At 46.6% G+C, this 13,667-nt stretch overlaps 1 protein-coding gene across 3 annotated transcripts in view; it reads right to left on the bottom strand.

Annotated features, from left to right (window-relative positions):
• Positions 1-13,667, bottom strand: part of DNAI7 (dynein axonemal intermediate chain 7) — a 77,611-nt gene that overhangs the window by 53,211 nt on the left and 10,733 nt on the right. The window lies entirely within an intron of this gene.

Raw genomic sequence — 13,667 nt, forward strand, 5'->3', positions numbered from 1 at the left:
CAAAGGAAATGAGGCTGGAAAAAAGGCTGGAGCCTATGCTGAAGAGCTGGGCCGTGATTCTCAGGGAACTGGAAAAGCCCCAAAGGTTTTTGGGCAGGGCCGTTAAGAACCTGACTTTGAGAAAGTAACCCTGGTATTGGAAAAGGCGATGATGAAGAAGGGGCCATGTTGGGGGTCACTGACAAAGGCCGAGGCCAGCACTGATGGGGGCTTAAATCAAAGTACGGCAGTGGACATGCCGAGAGAACGGACCCAGGAAATACTTACCAACTGACTTAACGTATTTCATAATGATTAAAAGTGGAGGCAAGAAAAGGAAGGAGTCAGAGAAGAGTCTGAAAGATGAGTTGTGGAAAGGAGTTTACATATAGGTCATATAAAGTGCTGGTGGAACATGCAGGCAGCCCTTGCAGGCTCTGGACTGAGGGTCAGCAAAGAAGTCAGGGTTACAGACACAGGTTTAAGAGCCACCTAGGAGATGACCACTTGCCTCCACTGTCTCTACTAGAAAAGGGTATAGAAACAAAAGAAAGAGCACCCTCTAAATCTTAAGAGGAATCAACAGGAGTTATCCTTAGGATGTAGATTTTTGGAAGACTACCTTTTATCCTGTTAGGTCCCCTATGCCAGGCCACTTGATCATAGAATTCTTTGGCCCCATTACTATCTCCAAACCATGGGCCCTACCACTGTTTTTATGTTCATTGACCCCCCTCACGCTTTCACCTCTTCTTCACCCAGCTTGCATTTCAGAGTTCATCACCATAATCACTATCGTACACATCCCCACGTCTCTTATTGTCCCCATCCCCTGAGAAGCTCAGCTGGCAAAACCCTAAATTCTACTTACACTCAACTTTACACCTGCTCTGGGTTGGTAACCCCGGCAACTGGGCTTTGTCAGAGAAGAACACACGGGCTCAAATTTATGAGCACAAGTTTTAAAAAGGCTCTAAGCACTGCCTAGTATTCTTACTTCCATTTCATTCTCTACTCTGAGCTGTTGACCTTACTATTATTTCACTGAAAAAAACAGAAGTTTGCAGAAGAGAATAATCTCCTTTAGACAGCAAATCTTTGAACCTATCTACATTTTTATCTGTCTTCATTCCCATCACAATGGAAGAACTGTATGCACCTTCAAGTACCTTCTGCTATTTAAGGCTCAACAGGCCCCTTTACTCTAAATCCTACCCCTCTGGCCTATTTAAGACTTTCCTCCTGCAGTTAACACCTCTCCTCATTCAGCAATTTCTCCTTCTTCACTGGATCGTTTCCATCAGCATACCAAATAACAAACACAAAGCAAAGCTCCTTAGATTTCACAGCCTTCTCCATTTTCCCCTCCAGTTGTGACCTTTCATATCAGACCACCTAAAAGGACTGGCCCAGCGCTTCTACCACCCCATCTCTTCCACGGCCCACTCTAGTCTTTCATTTCTGCTGCTCCATTGAAACCTCTGTCGTCAAGATCATTAAGACCTCCGTGTTTCCAACACCAACCCTCATTTTACTCATCTTTCACCGTTATTTGACAAAGTTGATTTCTTCCTCCTTCTGAAACACTTTCTCCATTAGGCCTTTAGGTTACCACTGTCTAATTTTGCTGCTTCCCTCACAGTTCCCGCTTTTTTCAGATGTCTTTGTTGAACCTTCCTCCCCACTGTACTATACTTTCCAGTATATGATGTGTAAAACAAAACTCTTAGATCATTCTTTAACGCTATCATTCTTTTAACTATATCCATTGGAGTCTACATACCATAGCAATTTGCTAGTCAACATCATTCAATGAATATATATATATGAACAAATGCTTCTTCAATAAAAAATATTAAACTTTCTCTTTGATTTCATATTTCCATTCCACATCCCTCACAGAATCTTATCCTAATATAATATCTTTGACTTTTCTTAATCCTATCATACTTACGTAACAAAAAAATACATGAAAATTTAACTTCAGAAAAAATGTATTTCCTGTGTCCATACATTTATTAGTGTTAAATAATTCATTCAAGGTTGAGTTACTCTTGCATAGTTATTTTCAAGATGGTGGGCAATCTCCTCCTGGCCTCTCCTTTCCCTCCAGGCTCCCTCTTCCTCCCGAGTTCCGTGGGCCCAGGCTCCTGAGGCCTCCCGCTCCTGCGGTCTCTCTCCTGGCATAGGGCTCATTTCTTCCCAGACCTTCTCTACCAGTCTCAGCTGTTCTGCTCTCATCCCAAGGTCGGCTGCAAACTCTCAGGGAACCTTTCTGTCGCTGGGCAGGATCAAAAACGACCACACTCTCTCTTGCCAAGTGTTGGTCTGTGTGAACGTGTTTATATGAGACCCAGCAGGGGGACGGGGACCCAACCTGAGCCACGCCCCCTGACATAGGCCCATCAAAAGCCCTAACCTGAACAGGTAATCTAATCAAAGGCCCCTCCGCTGAATTTAGTACAAAGGGTATCACACCCAGAGGAGTAGTCTACAAGTATAATCTTTCTTTTTTTGGGACTCATAAAATAATATCTCAAACTGCCACAGTTTGCTTTCTTATTTTTGAATTCTACATGAAAGTAATTATGCTTTACGTATAATAATGATTTACATTCTCTAGATAAAACATTTTGGGTTGTAACATTTGTCCATGCCCACAGATACAGCTATAGCCGTATATTTTCACCGCAGAATTGTAACCAATTAGTTTATCCATTCTTCAGATAATGGATTGTTTCTAACTTTACTTATTATATCTGATATTAATAATGCTGCTAGAAACCTTTCAATATATATATCCTGGTGCTCTTCTGTAAGTTTCTCTACAGGGCTCACCTAGGAGTAAAACTGGTAGGTATATGTATCTTCAAATTTAATTAAATAGACTTTCCAAAATAGTTATTCCAATTTATAGTATCACAATCATTGTTCGAGACTACTTCTTAATTTCAGTAATTTTGCTTTAATGTAGGATATTTTTTAATGTAGACACCTTTACCAGAGTGTACAGAGTAACAGATATTAATCTGTTAATATGGTAAATTACATTAACAGAGTATCTAATTCATTCTAATTGCATTCATTTAATTTCTTAGAGTAAAACAACTCTTGTTGGGTCATTATTTACTATCATTTTACATATTGAACTTGCTAACATTTGTTTAGCTTGCTAACATTTTGTTTAGGAATTTTACTTTTATGTTCCTGAATAGTCTTTAGTTTCCCTTTCTTTTACTCTCCTCAGGTTAGGTTAAATACTCAAAATGAATTAAAGTATATTCCCTGTTTATCATACTCTGGAAGATTTTGTATAAAAATGAAATTATTTATTTGCCTTTTAATAAAGAACTAGCTGGCAAAGCCTTGTGGGCCTAGAATTTTTTTTCTGGGGAGATTTTTCACCAGATTCAATTTCTTAAATGGTTACTGGACTTTCAGGTTTTCTACTTCTTCATGCAAGTTATTTTTTCCTGGAAATTTGCCCAATTCATCTAAGTTTTCTAATTTATTGGCATAAAGTTGTTCAAATGTCCTTATTAAAGCCAGATCTCCTGTTTCTTTCCTACTATTATTTAATCCCTTTTTCTCTTACTGATATCTTCAGAGAAAAAAAATCATTGGCTTGTTAATCAATCGTTTTAACAAATATTGAGAGTTTAACATGTGCTAGGCATTTGGAATATATAGGTAAACAAAACAGATAAAAATCCTTACCCTTATGAACTTACATCCTAATAGGAAAATAAAAAGACAGAAAACAAACAAAATGAAAAAGTAAATTATAAAACATTCTAGAGGGAGATAAGTGCTACAGAGGAAAGAAAGAGGGCTTCAGAATTCTGAGGGTGGATTGGAGAAGGGATAAATTACAATTTTAAATTGAGTTGTTAGGGTGGGCCTCATGGAACAGGTGATGTTTGAGGAAAAGACTTAAAGAATATAAGGTAATTGTTCCTCTCTATTTATTACTAATTTATTTGTGCTTATTGTCTTCTTCCTTGCCTTTAGTTTTAGTGGTTTTTTTTTTCCTTACTTTTTGAGGAGGATGCTTAGCTCATTAACTTTCATTTCCTCTTCTGATATAAGTATCTAGGGCTACATATTACCCTCTAAGTATTGCTTTAGAGGCATTCCACAATTTTTCATATTTTTCCTTATCACTGAGTTCAAAATATTTTCTAATTTCCATTGTTTCTTTTTGACCCACTTTAGTATGTTTCTTAAATTTCAAAACATAGTCTGCCTTCCTGTTTAAGATTGATTTTTATCTTTGAGTTTTAGCTTAATTTCATTGAGGTCATAATATCCGCTCTGTATTGTTTATTCTTTGAACTTTAAGAATAGTTTTTATTGTCAATTTTGGAAAATTTTCTGTGTGTGCTTATATAGAAAGTATCCTCTAGCTGTTGGGTGTTGTGTCCTAAATATGTATAATTTGTCATATTTATTCATAATGTTGTTCCAATCTCCTAAATCCGTGTGTGTGTGTGTGTGTGTGTGTGTATATATATATTTTAAGACTTATTTATTTCTCCCCCCTCCCCCCATTGTCTGCTCTCTGTGTCCATTTGCTATGTGTCTTCTGTGGCTGCTTGTCTTCTCATTAGGCAGCTCTGGGAACCGATCCTGGGACCTTCTGGAGTGGGAGAGAGGTGATCATTCTCTTGCACCAGCTCAGCTCCCTGGCCTGCTAAGTTTCTTATTGTCTCTCCTCTGTGTTTCTTTTTGTTGCATTATCTTGCTGTGTCAGCTTTCCGCATTGGCTGGCACTCCTGCATGGGGTGGCACTCCACATGGGTCACCTAACCACGTGGGCCAGCTTGCCTTCACCAGGAAGCCCTGTGTATCTAACCGTGGACCTCCTATATGGTAGATAGGAGCCTAACTGCTTGAGCCACATCCGCTTCCCCATACTGATAATTTTTATGCTTGCTCTCAATCACTGAAAGAGGTAATATTCCACTATGACCAAGGGCTTGTCCATTTCTTCTGGTAGTTCTTCCAATTTCTGTGTTGTATGTTTCAAGCCTTTTTAATTACATAGATACAAATTTAAGACTATATTTTCCTGGTAATCAAATCTTTATCATTATAAAATGACCCTTTTTATCCACAGTTCTCTTTGCCTTAAAGTATATTTTGTCTAACAATGATATAGTTATGCCAACTTATATTTGATACTAGTATTTGCATGCTATAACCTTTCCCATCATTTTACTTTCAAATTTTTTGTATCTCTAGTCTTCAGATGGGTGTTTGCAAAAAGGCTATTGTTGGGTTTTATTTTTTTATCCAATCTGACAACCTTTCTAACTAGAGTAATTATAATTAGTTCATTAAAATTCCATGTATTTATTGATTTGGGTTTAAATGCACTATCTTATTTTGGGTTATTTGTCCTGCATTCTTTTTCTGTTCCTTCTCAACATATCTTTGAATGATTATTTTTTGTCATTCTACTATTTCCCCTCTACTAGTTCGGAAGATATACACTCTGTCACTATTATTTTAGTGGATGCCCTAGAAAGTCAACATATGCCTAATATATCAAAGTCTAAAGTTAATCAATATCTTTATCCTCCTACCAAACAGCACAAAGACTTTAGAATACTTTAACTGGGTTTATCCCTCCCCTATTGTTGTCATTTATCTGTAGTGGATTCAAATAACATAGTGACTGTCATAGTTTGCCAAAGGGATGATGCCGATGCCAATGCCAAGTACCGGAAATGTGTTGGCTTTTATAAAGGGGATTAATGTGGGATAAAAGCTTACCATTTCAAGGCTGTGAAATGCCCAAACCAAGGCATGCTCTGAGATGCTTTCTCACCAAAGTCAGCTACTGTTGATCCTGGCGTCCTGCCATGTGGCCAAGATGGCCGCCGACCTCTGCCTTCCCCGCCAAGGTCACCATCTCCAGAGCTCAGCTGTGGGCACGAGGCACAGGGCCTGCCTCTTTCCGGGCCTCTTCTGCGGGTCCTGACGGCTCCACTTTCTTCCCAGTTCAGCCGTGAGCTATCAGGCTACGGCTCATCTTCCCTGGGCCTCTGCTCTAGGAATGTCGTGGGGCTTCTCTCCTTGAGCTCAGCTGTGGCCGGGCGTGAAGTCCTTTCTCTCGCACAGCAGGATCCTACACGGCAGCTTCCTTTTCCTGTTTATATCAGCTCCATTAAGAGGGCGGAGAGTCTACCTGAGGCACAGTGTCACTCCTGTAGCCCAAGCACAAGGGCCTCAGACCCACTGGAATGCATTAGTTCAGAAGCACAATCTTTCTCTTTCTGGGATTCATAGAAGAACTTCAAACTGTCACAGGGACTTGCACTATAATGACGCCTCAGCATCTCAGACCTGTTGTGAGGCCCCAGTGAACACCACTGTGTTAGTCAGCCAAAGGGGCTGCTGATGCAAAATACCAGAAATTGGTTTGTTTTTATAAAGGGCATCTATTCGGGGTAGGAGCTTACAGCTACCAGGCCATAAAGTATAGGTTACTTCCCTCACCAAAGTCTGTTTTCACATGTTGGACCAAGATGGCAGCCGACGTCTGCGAGGGTTCAGGCTTCCTGGGCTCCTCTGGGCTCAGTTCCTCTGTTTTCTCCACAAGGTCAGCTGTAGACTATGAGGCTCTCTAGGCTTTGCCTCTCTCCCCAAGGTCAGCTGTAGACTATCAGGTGAACGGCTCTGTCTCTTTCCCCGGGGTTCCAGCTTAAGGCTTCACATCAAACTCCAACATCAGAAACCCCCTACTTTGTCCTTTGCCATGCCTTTTATGTGTACAGTCCCCACCCACCAAGGGATGGGGAACTCAGTGCCCTAATGACATGGCCCAATCAAAGCCCTAATCATAACTCAATCATGCCCAGGTACAGATCAGATCACAAACACAATCCAAGACCCATCCCTGGAATTTATAACCATGTCAAACCTCCACAATCCCTGACAATCTGCTTAAACAAGATAAACAGCTACTCCCTCCACTCCCCCAGCCCCACCTAGGTTTGGGCTAAAGTCAGATACAAACTCCCAATCCCTGCTCTTGCTTGACCAACTGCTACAGCTCTACCCACATGAAGCTACCAGGTCCACTGTTACCGTGGGCCCCCTGCCTGCTTGGTAGGGCCCCACGCTACGTAGGTGTGCACCATGTGGCCCTGTGAGGAAGGTGTGTTATTCAGCCAAAGGGGAGCTGATGCAAAATACCAGAAATCGGTTGGTTTTTATAAAGGGTATTTATTTGAGGCAGGAGCTTACGGATACCAGGCCATAAAGCATAGGTTACTTCCCTCAACAAAGTCTATTTTCACGTGTTGGAGCAAGATGGCTGCTGACATCTGGCAGGGTTCAGGTTTCCTGGGTTCCTCTGGGCTCAGCTCCTGTTTTCTCCACAAGGTCAGCTGTAGACTAGGAGGTGAACGGCTCCGTCTCTTCCCATGTCATTGGGCCAAATAATGTGGCCCAATCAAAGCCCTAATCATGCCCAGGGACAGACCAGATTATAAACATAGCTCACTATCTATTTTTGGAATAACCATGTCCAACTGCTACAGCGTGCCACTCCTCTCTGTCCTAGGACCTGTATAAACTCTTCTTACATCCGTCACTGATGCCACTCTCCTTGCCGCACCCACATACAGATCCCTCTAACACAAGGGGGTAGGTGGCAGGGTAGCCTGGCCGTGGCAACAGGGGACTCCAGGCGAGCGTCGCGCTTGCTCCTGGTAACATACCAGCTTCCTCAACTGGATGAACTTATTTGGGAGGGCGCCTTGTGTGTGGACAATCTGGGCACTATTTTGTTGCCTATTTTGAGTCGCCATGACCTCCCACCCGAAACTGCGGGTTTTGCAGGCCTCATTCCGAGAACTCCCTGGAAGCCCAGAACCTGGCCCAGCAGAACCTTTGGCTGGCAAGGGGAACGCTTAAGCGCTATGGCCCCCCAGGAGCCCCCAAGCCCAGGCTGTTGGCTATTTCCTCCGAAAGAACCCCAGCTGGTAGGTAGGAGTTCACTGCCAGCTAGCAGCGCAGGAAGGTGAGTCACTTCCCACCTCCCCCCAGGTGACATGGCACCTGGATGGGTGGCGGGTAACGCTTCTCATCTGATGGGAGGGCTGGGAAACCCGCCACGCACTGCACAGTGTCTGAGGATGACACCGAGGCTCAGGAGCCCAAGTTCAACTTTCCTCTTAGACCCATTCCCCTCCAAGCTTTCACCGGTGACAGGGCATGCTCTCTGGGAACCATCATAGCACACCCCCTCCCCTTTGCTGCACCCCTTACTGCTGCTGCTCTCCGTTTCCCAACCCTATTGGTGATCATGGCTCCCATCCATGGCAACGCACAGCACAAAATGTAAACTCCCGGGGTAAGGGCCAGCTCAGCCAAAGCACACGTCCAAGACCCCAGAGCAGGGCAGCCGATGGCTGAGGAAGGGGTGACGCCCGCACAGTGTGCCTGGGCTTGACCGAGGGCGACTGCACAGCAACATGCACAGGCCCCCCCATCTGGGTGGGATCCAGACTCCTCGAAGGGGGCCCGGGACACCCTAGAGTGAGAGGCGGCCACCTCTGAAGGGGGGAACAAGGCCTATGGGCAGGAATCTCGTGGGTGTGTGCAGGAAAGATGCAGTGGCTTAAGATCACCGGAGACAAGGAGGACCCTGAAACTGTAACACAGAATTTTTGTGCAAAAAGATGAAGAGACGCAGGCAGATGAGATATGGAGTCTTTAATACTGCAATGAGGCAATTTCCTCAAGACCCCAAAGTATGTAACTTACTTAAGGAGCCTGCAGCTTTCCAGCCTCAGTTTCTCTCTGATGTGCCTGAAACCTCAGGGATAACCCGTGAAAAAGACCCGTGAGGAGGTTAAGGAGCCCCTGAAGGGGAGCAGAAACGCCTGCAGCTACCTAAAGACCAGCAGCCCCTTCCCCTAATCACCTGGGTGTCGATGGCATGGGCAAGGGCAGACAGTCCACGGCACTCACCACTGCCAAGGCAGTGGCCTGTTGGCAACAGCTGGTGAGACCGTCGTTGCTTAGAATAATTGTGATGGTACAAGGGGCATATCATTTCTTTGAGTATTTAGGCGAGAGAGACCCGGAGTTCTTCTCGCACCCTAAGGAGATCCCCTGACACTGAACCGCAGGAACTTTTCTTTCTTTCCAGTCCAAGATGACTATCTCCTCATCAGAGCAATAAATACCACGTCTCCCCTCTCTATCACTCGATTGTCTTGCTACAATACAGACAGTGGCCACCCAATGGGGTCAAGAGTGAAATGCAATCCCCAGCAGGTTCACCGAAGGGGCTCAAAATTGGACATCCCTACCCCACGGGGAAGTTCCAGCCCCGGAAACCTTACCATTATATATAGGATGTAAAGGATGGATACAACGCTCTAGTTCCCTGATGCTTTACAGGAGGAAGAAATTAAAGCCTCAGGCCGGGGCAGTGATACAGTTTAGGTTACAGTACAAGGAGCAAACAAACCCTGCCTGGTTATAGCAGTTTGGTGTGCTTATGAATTCCAAAAACAGATATTGGATTGTTTGCGACCTGGTCTGTACCTGGGTATGACTTATGATTGGGGCTTTGATTGGGTCACATCATTAAGGCATTGCATTCCCACCCCTTGGTGAGTGGGGACTCACAGATAAAAGGCATGACAAAGGACAGAGTGGAAGGTTTTTGTTTGTCTTTTTTAATTTATTTCTCTCCCCTTCCCCCTCCCCACCCCCGCCCAGTTGTCTGCTCTCTGTCCATTCGCTGTGTGTTCTTCTGTGACTGCTTCTATCCTTATCAGAGGCACTGTGACTGCTTCTATCCTTATCAGAGGCACAGGAATCTGTGTCTCTTTTTGTTGCGTCATCTTGTTGTGTCGGCTCTCCACGTGTGCAGTGCCATTCCTGGGCAGGCTGCACTTTCTTTCGCGCTGGGTGGCTCTCCTTACGGGGCGCGCTCCCTGCGCGTGGGGCTCCCCTACGTGGGGGGCACTCCTTGTGCGCATCAGCACTGCACATGGGCCAGCTCCACACGGGTCAAGGAGGCCCGGGGTTTAAACCACGGACCTCCCATGTGGTAGGCGGACGCCCTAACCACTGGGCCAAGTCCGCTTCCCAGAGTGGAGGGGTTTTGATGTTGGAGTTTTGAAGTTGGGAGTTTGAGGCTGAAGCTTTAAGCTGCAGCCCAGGGAAGTAAGCTCACAGAGGAAAGAGAAGCCAGTCCTAGGAAGAGAGGAACCCTGAGGCGAGAAAGAAGCAAGCCCTGGAAAGGAAGGAACCTTGAACCCAGAGAGAAGGGACCCTGGAAGGGAGGAACCCAGGAAGCCCAAACCCTGGCAGACATCGGCAGACATCTTGTTCCAACACGTGAAAATAGACTGGTGAGGGAAGTAACTTACGTGTTATGGCCTGGTATCTGTAAGCTCCTCCCCAAATATCCTTCATAAAAACCAACCAATTTCTGGTATTTTGCATCAGCACCCCTTTGGCTAATACAGTGGTCAATGTTTGACATACCTGGAAATGACAACACCAGGTGAAAGCAAAACTTGAATTTGCCACCCATGCCCAAATGGTGCCCACTCCATGGTCATTCTCAGCACATCTGGGGCTAGCCTGGGAGCTAGAGAGGAATTTAAGTCCTGCTCTTTCCCCCTTGGTGGTGATGCTGCAATCTGAAACTGCCAGGTGCATCACACCAGAGCCGGTGGGACACAGCTGCTCAGCCCGGCCGCGGCTGCCGTGGCTTATCTGGTTGCTGGCCAAGCCACTGGTCTTAAACGCGGCGGCACGGCCCGCAGCCAACGCTGTCCCCCAGATTGGACCAAGCAGACACGCTGGCAAGCTTTCACACCTTACTCAGCCAGCATGCCGCCAGGCGTGGCTAAACTACCATCAAGAGGAGCCTTTTAAAAAGTGGATACAATGGCATCAGTGCGTAAACACCACAACCGGCAGACCACAGCTACCCAGCTCCAGTGGCCACAGACTAGCGGCGCACCTGCCCCCAACTCCACTGTCATAACGCCTAGGCTTTCATGGACCTCTCCGGGGCAGGAGCAATCCTGGATTGTTCTTCCTTAAGTCGTCAGGCCACCGTGAGTGCAGTGTATAAATGTGCAGAGAATTAGCCCCTCTCAGGAGGGAATGGCCCCCAGTTACCCACTGAAAAGCAGCTCAGAGGTCGGATGACTGCACTCGATCGTTCTAGCACCCTAACAAAGATCTGTGAGTCCAGCAACGGCAGGGTTGACTGCAAACACCCCTGGCAAATACACCTCGCCAGGACACCGTGGCCCTCCCCTCTTCCTGGTGGACGGCCAAGTGGGAAGGCCCCCTCTGAGCGGACTGGCCACCACAGGCAGCATCACCCCAGCCCCAGAGTTCACTGCTGGGAAGGACAACACCCCTCGTCATGGGCCACCATCAAGACGACGTGACTCCCCTAGGACTGTCCCTTTCCAGGCCCTCCTTGTGCTGCGCCAGCCCAGTTCCTACCCTTGACCTCCTCTGCCAGTATGACAGCCCCCGCCTCCCCGCTGATTCCCCTTCCCCGAGATAGCCGTCTGCCACCAGGAAGCCCCCGGCAGCAAGACCAGCCTACCAAACGCTAAGTGTAAGCCCCACAAGTGCAACACCCCGAGGTGCACACGAGCACTGGGAGGCCGAACAACATATACAAAACCACACCACACAGGGCACCAACAGCTCACAACGCGGAGGACTTGCTCGTCCCATGAACTGTCCTGTAAGTCTCCCTCCAGCCGGCATGCAAACACCCTGAACCTCACAGCTGCCTCTGCAACAAGCACGGCGGCCAGCACCGAGGGGCCAGGACGAGCTCCGCCCCGCCCACCCTCGTGCCCCCAAGTCCCCTACTCCCCCACATCCACCACCACCACTAAGGTACACACAGAGGCAGTAAGGCACGACTGTGGTTCTAGGATCTGCCATCGCTGGACCTGTCACCACACTGCCCACCCCATGCTCTACCACCCAACAAGCAATAAATGGGCTCCACCACCACATCCTCAAACACCACTGCACCTTTCACAGTGTTCTCTGGAAAGCCCTAATGGACCCATAGGGGAGGCTTAATATCTTAACTCACAAACCACAACTGTACGGAATACATCCAGGCATAAACACTTCTTGGCCTGAATACCAACCCCCCCAAGGTGGTTTTTTACAAACCAACCCCAACCCCTTTCCAACACTACCTTTGCAATCTACTGTGACCCAAAACAAATCCCTTGCTTGTGCATTTCAGCCTGTCTCTCTCAGAGGCAGAGGAGGACACTTAAGAAACCCAACCATAGTAGCCCAAACCACACCCACGACAGTCTCTGCCTGGGAACCACCCAGCCACTGGTGACGCACGTGCTTGGTGTTCACCCCACCCTCAGTGGAGCGCTCAGAGACGCCACTGGCACTGGATGAGCAGCCTCACCACGACACACTCAACTTAAAAAGTTCACTTAACAACCATCCAGAATATACAACACGCACGAGCCCCTTAGCCTTTTGCAGTCACGGTGTGACTCCTTGGCTCATATGGCCATGGACAGCTCTAGACCAACCGCCTAGCTCTAGACCATCTCTTGGCAAAGGAAGGGGGACGCTATGCCATTCATTGGACCTCACGGTGCATGAATGTCAAGGAACTGAGTCTTAACCAAAATGGCTCCAGAAATACAAACTGTTGACAACCTTCCAGGGCACTGGAAAGTTGGCTCCCTGTGCCCACATCGGGGCATTTCACTCGGCTGTCCTTAAACAACCGGCTTCGACCACAATTCCAGACTCTAATACTAATCTTAAGACTCTAAAATGGGTATACACTGGCTAAACCAAGCAATACCCTTCACCTTTAACACCTCCACAACACAAAGAGCCAACATTATTCAATCCTACAAGCCCTGATGCGGAGGCGTCACAGGGTGGATTAAAATAACACAGGGGCTTCAGCCTGTCCCGTCGCCTCAGCGTCTCAGATCCTCTTAAGTCCCTCATGACCAGCCCTGACACCTGCTTATACAAGAAAAACAGCTTCTCCCTCTCCTCCCCTGTCCTACCCGGTCAGTGCTGCAGCTAAGTCAAACACAAAGTCCCCAATCCCCACCCTTGCTGCACCAACCGCTCCAGCCCCACCCATGCAGTGTTCTAGGGCACAGTTCCCAGGTCCACTCTAACTTTTGGCCCCCGCCTACTCGGTTGAGCCCCTGCTCTTGACATGGTCTCCACGTGGCTCTGTGAGGCGTGCCACTTCTCTCTGCTATTAGAATTGTATTAATAAACTGCGCTTTCATGTCTCAGATGTCACTTGCCCTTGACACAACTGGCTAGCCTTATAAAGATCCTTAGAACACAAAATAACAGCTTTATTGAGCTCTAATTCACATCTCACACACAGCACTTTTTTAAGGTATGCAATTCGATGCCTTTTAGTATATTCAGAGATTTTGTAACTATCACCACCGTCAATTTTAGAACATTCTCATCAATCCAAAAAAGAAATCACATGCCCATTAGCAGTCACTCCCCATCTCCCCAGAGCCCCCCAATCCTAGGCAACCACAGATCTACTTTCTGTCTCTATTCACATAAATGGAATCATACAATACGTGGGTTTTTGTGACTGGCTTCTTTCACTTAGCACAAAGTTTTCAAGGTCCATTCACATTGAA

This window comes from Dasypus novemcinctus, chromosome 20, assembly GCF_030445035.2.
Source record: "Dasypus novemcinctus isolate mDasNov1 chromosome 20, mDasNov1.1.hap2, whole genome shotgun sequence".
Lineage (NCBI taxonomy): Eukaryota > Metazoa > Chordata > Mammalia > Cingulata > Dasypodidae > Dasypus > Dasypus novemcinctus.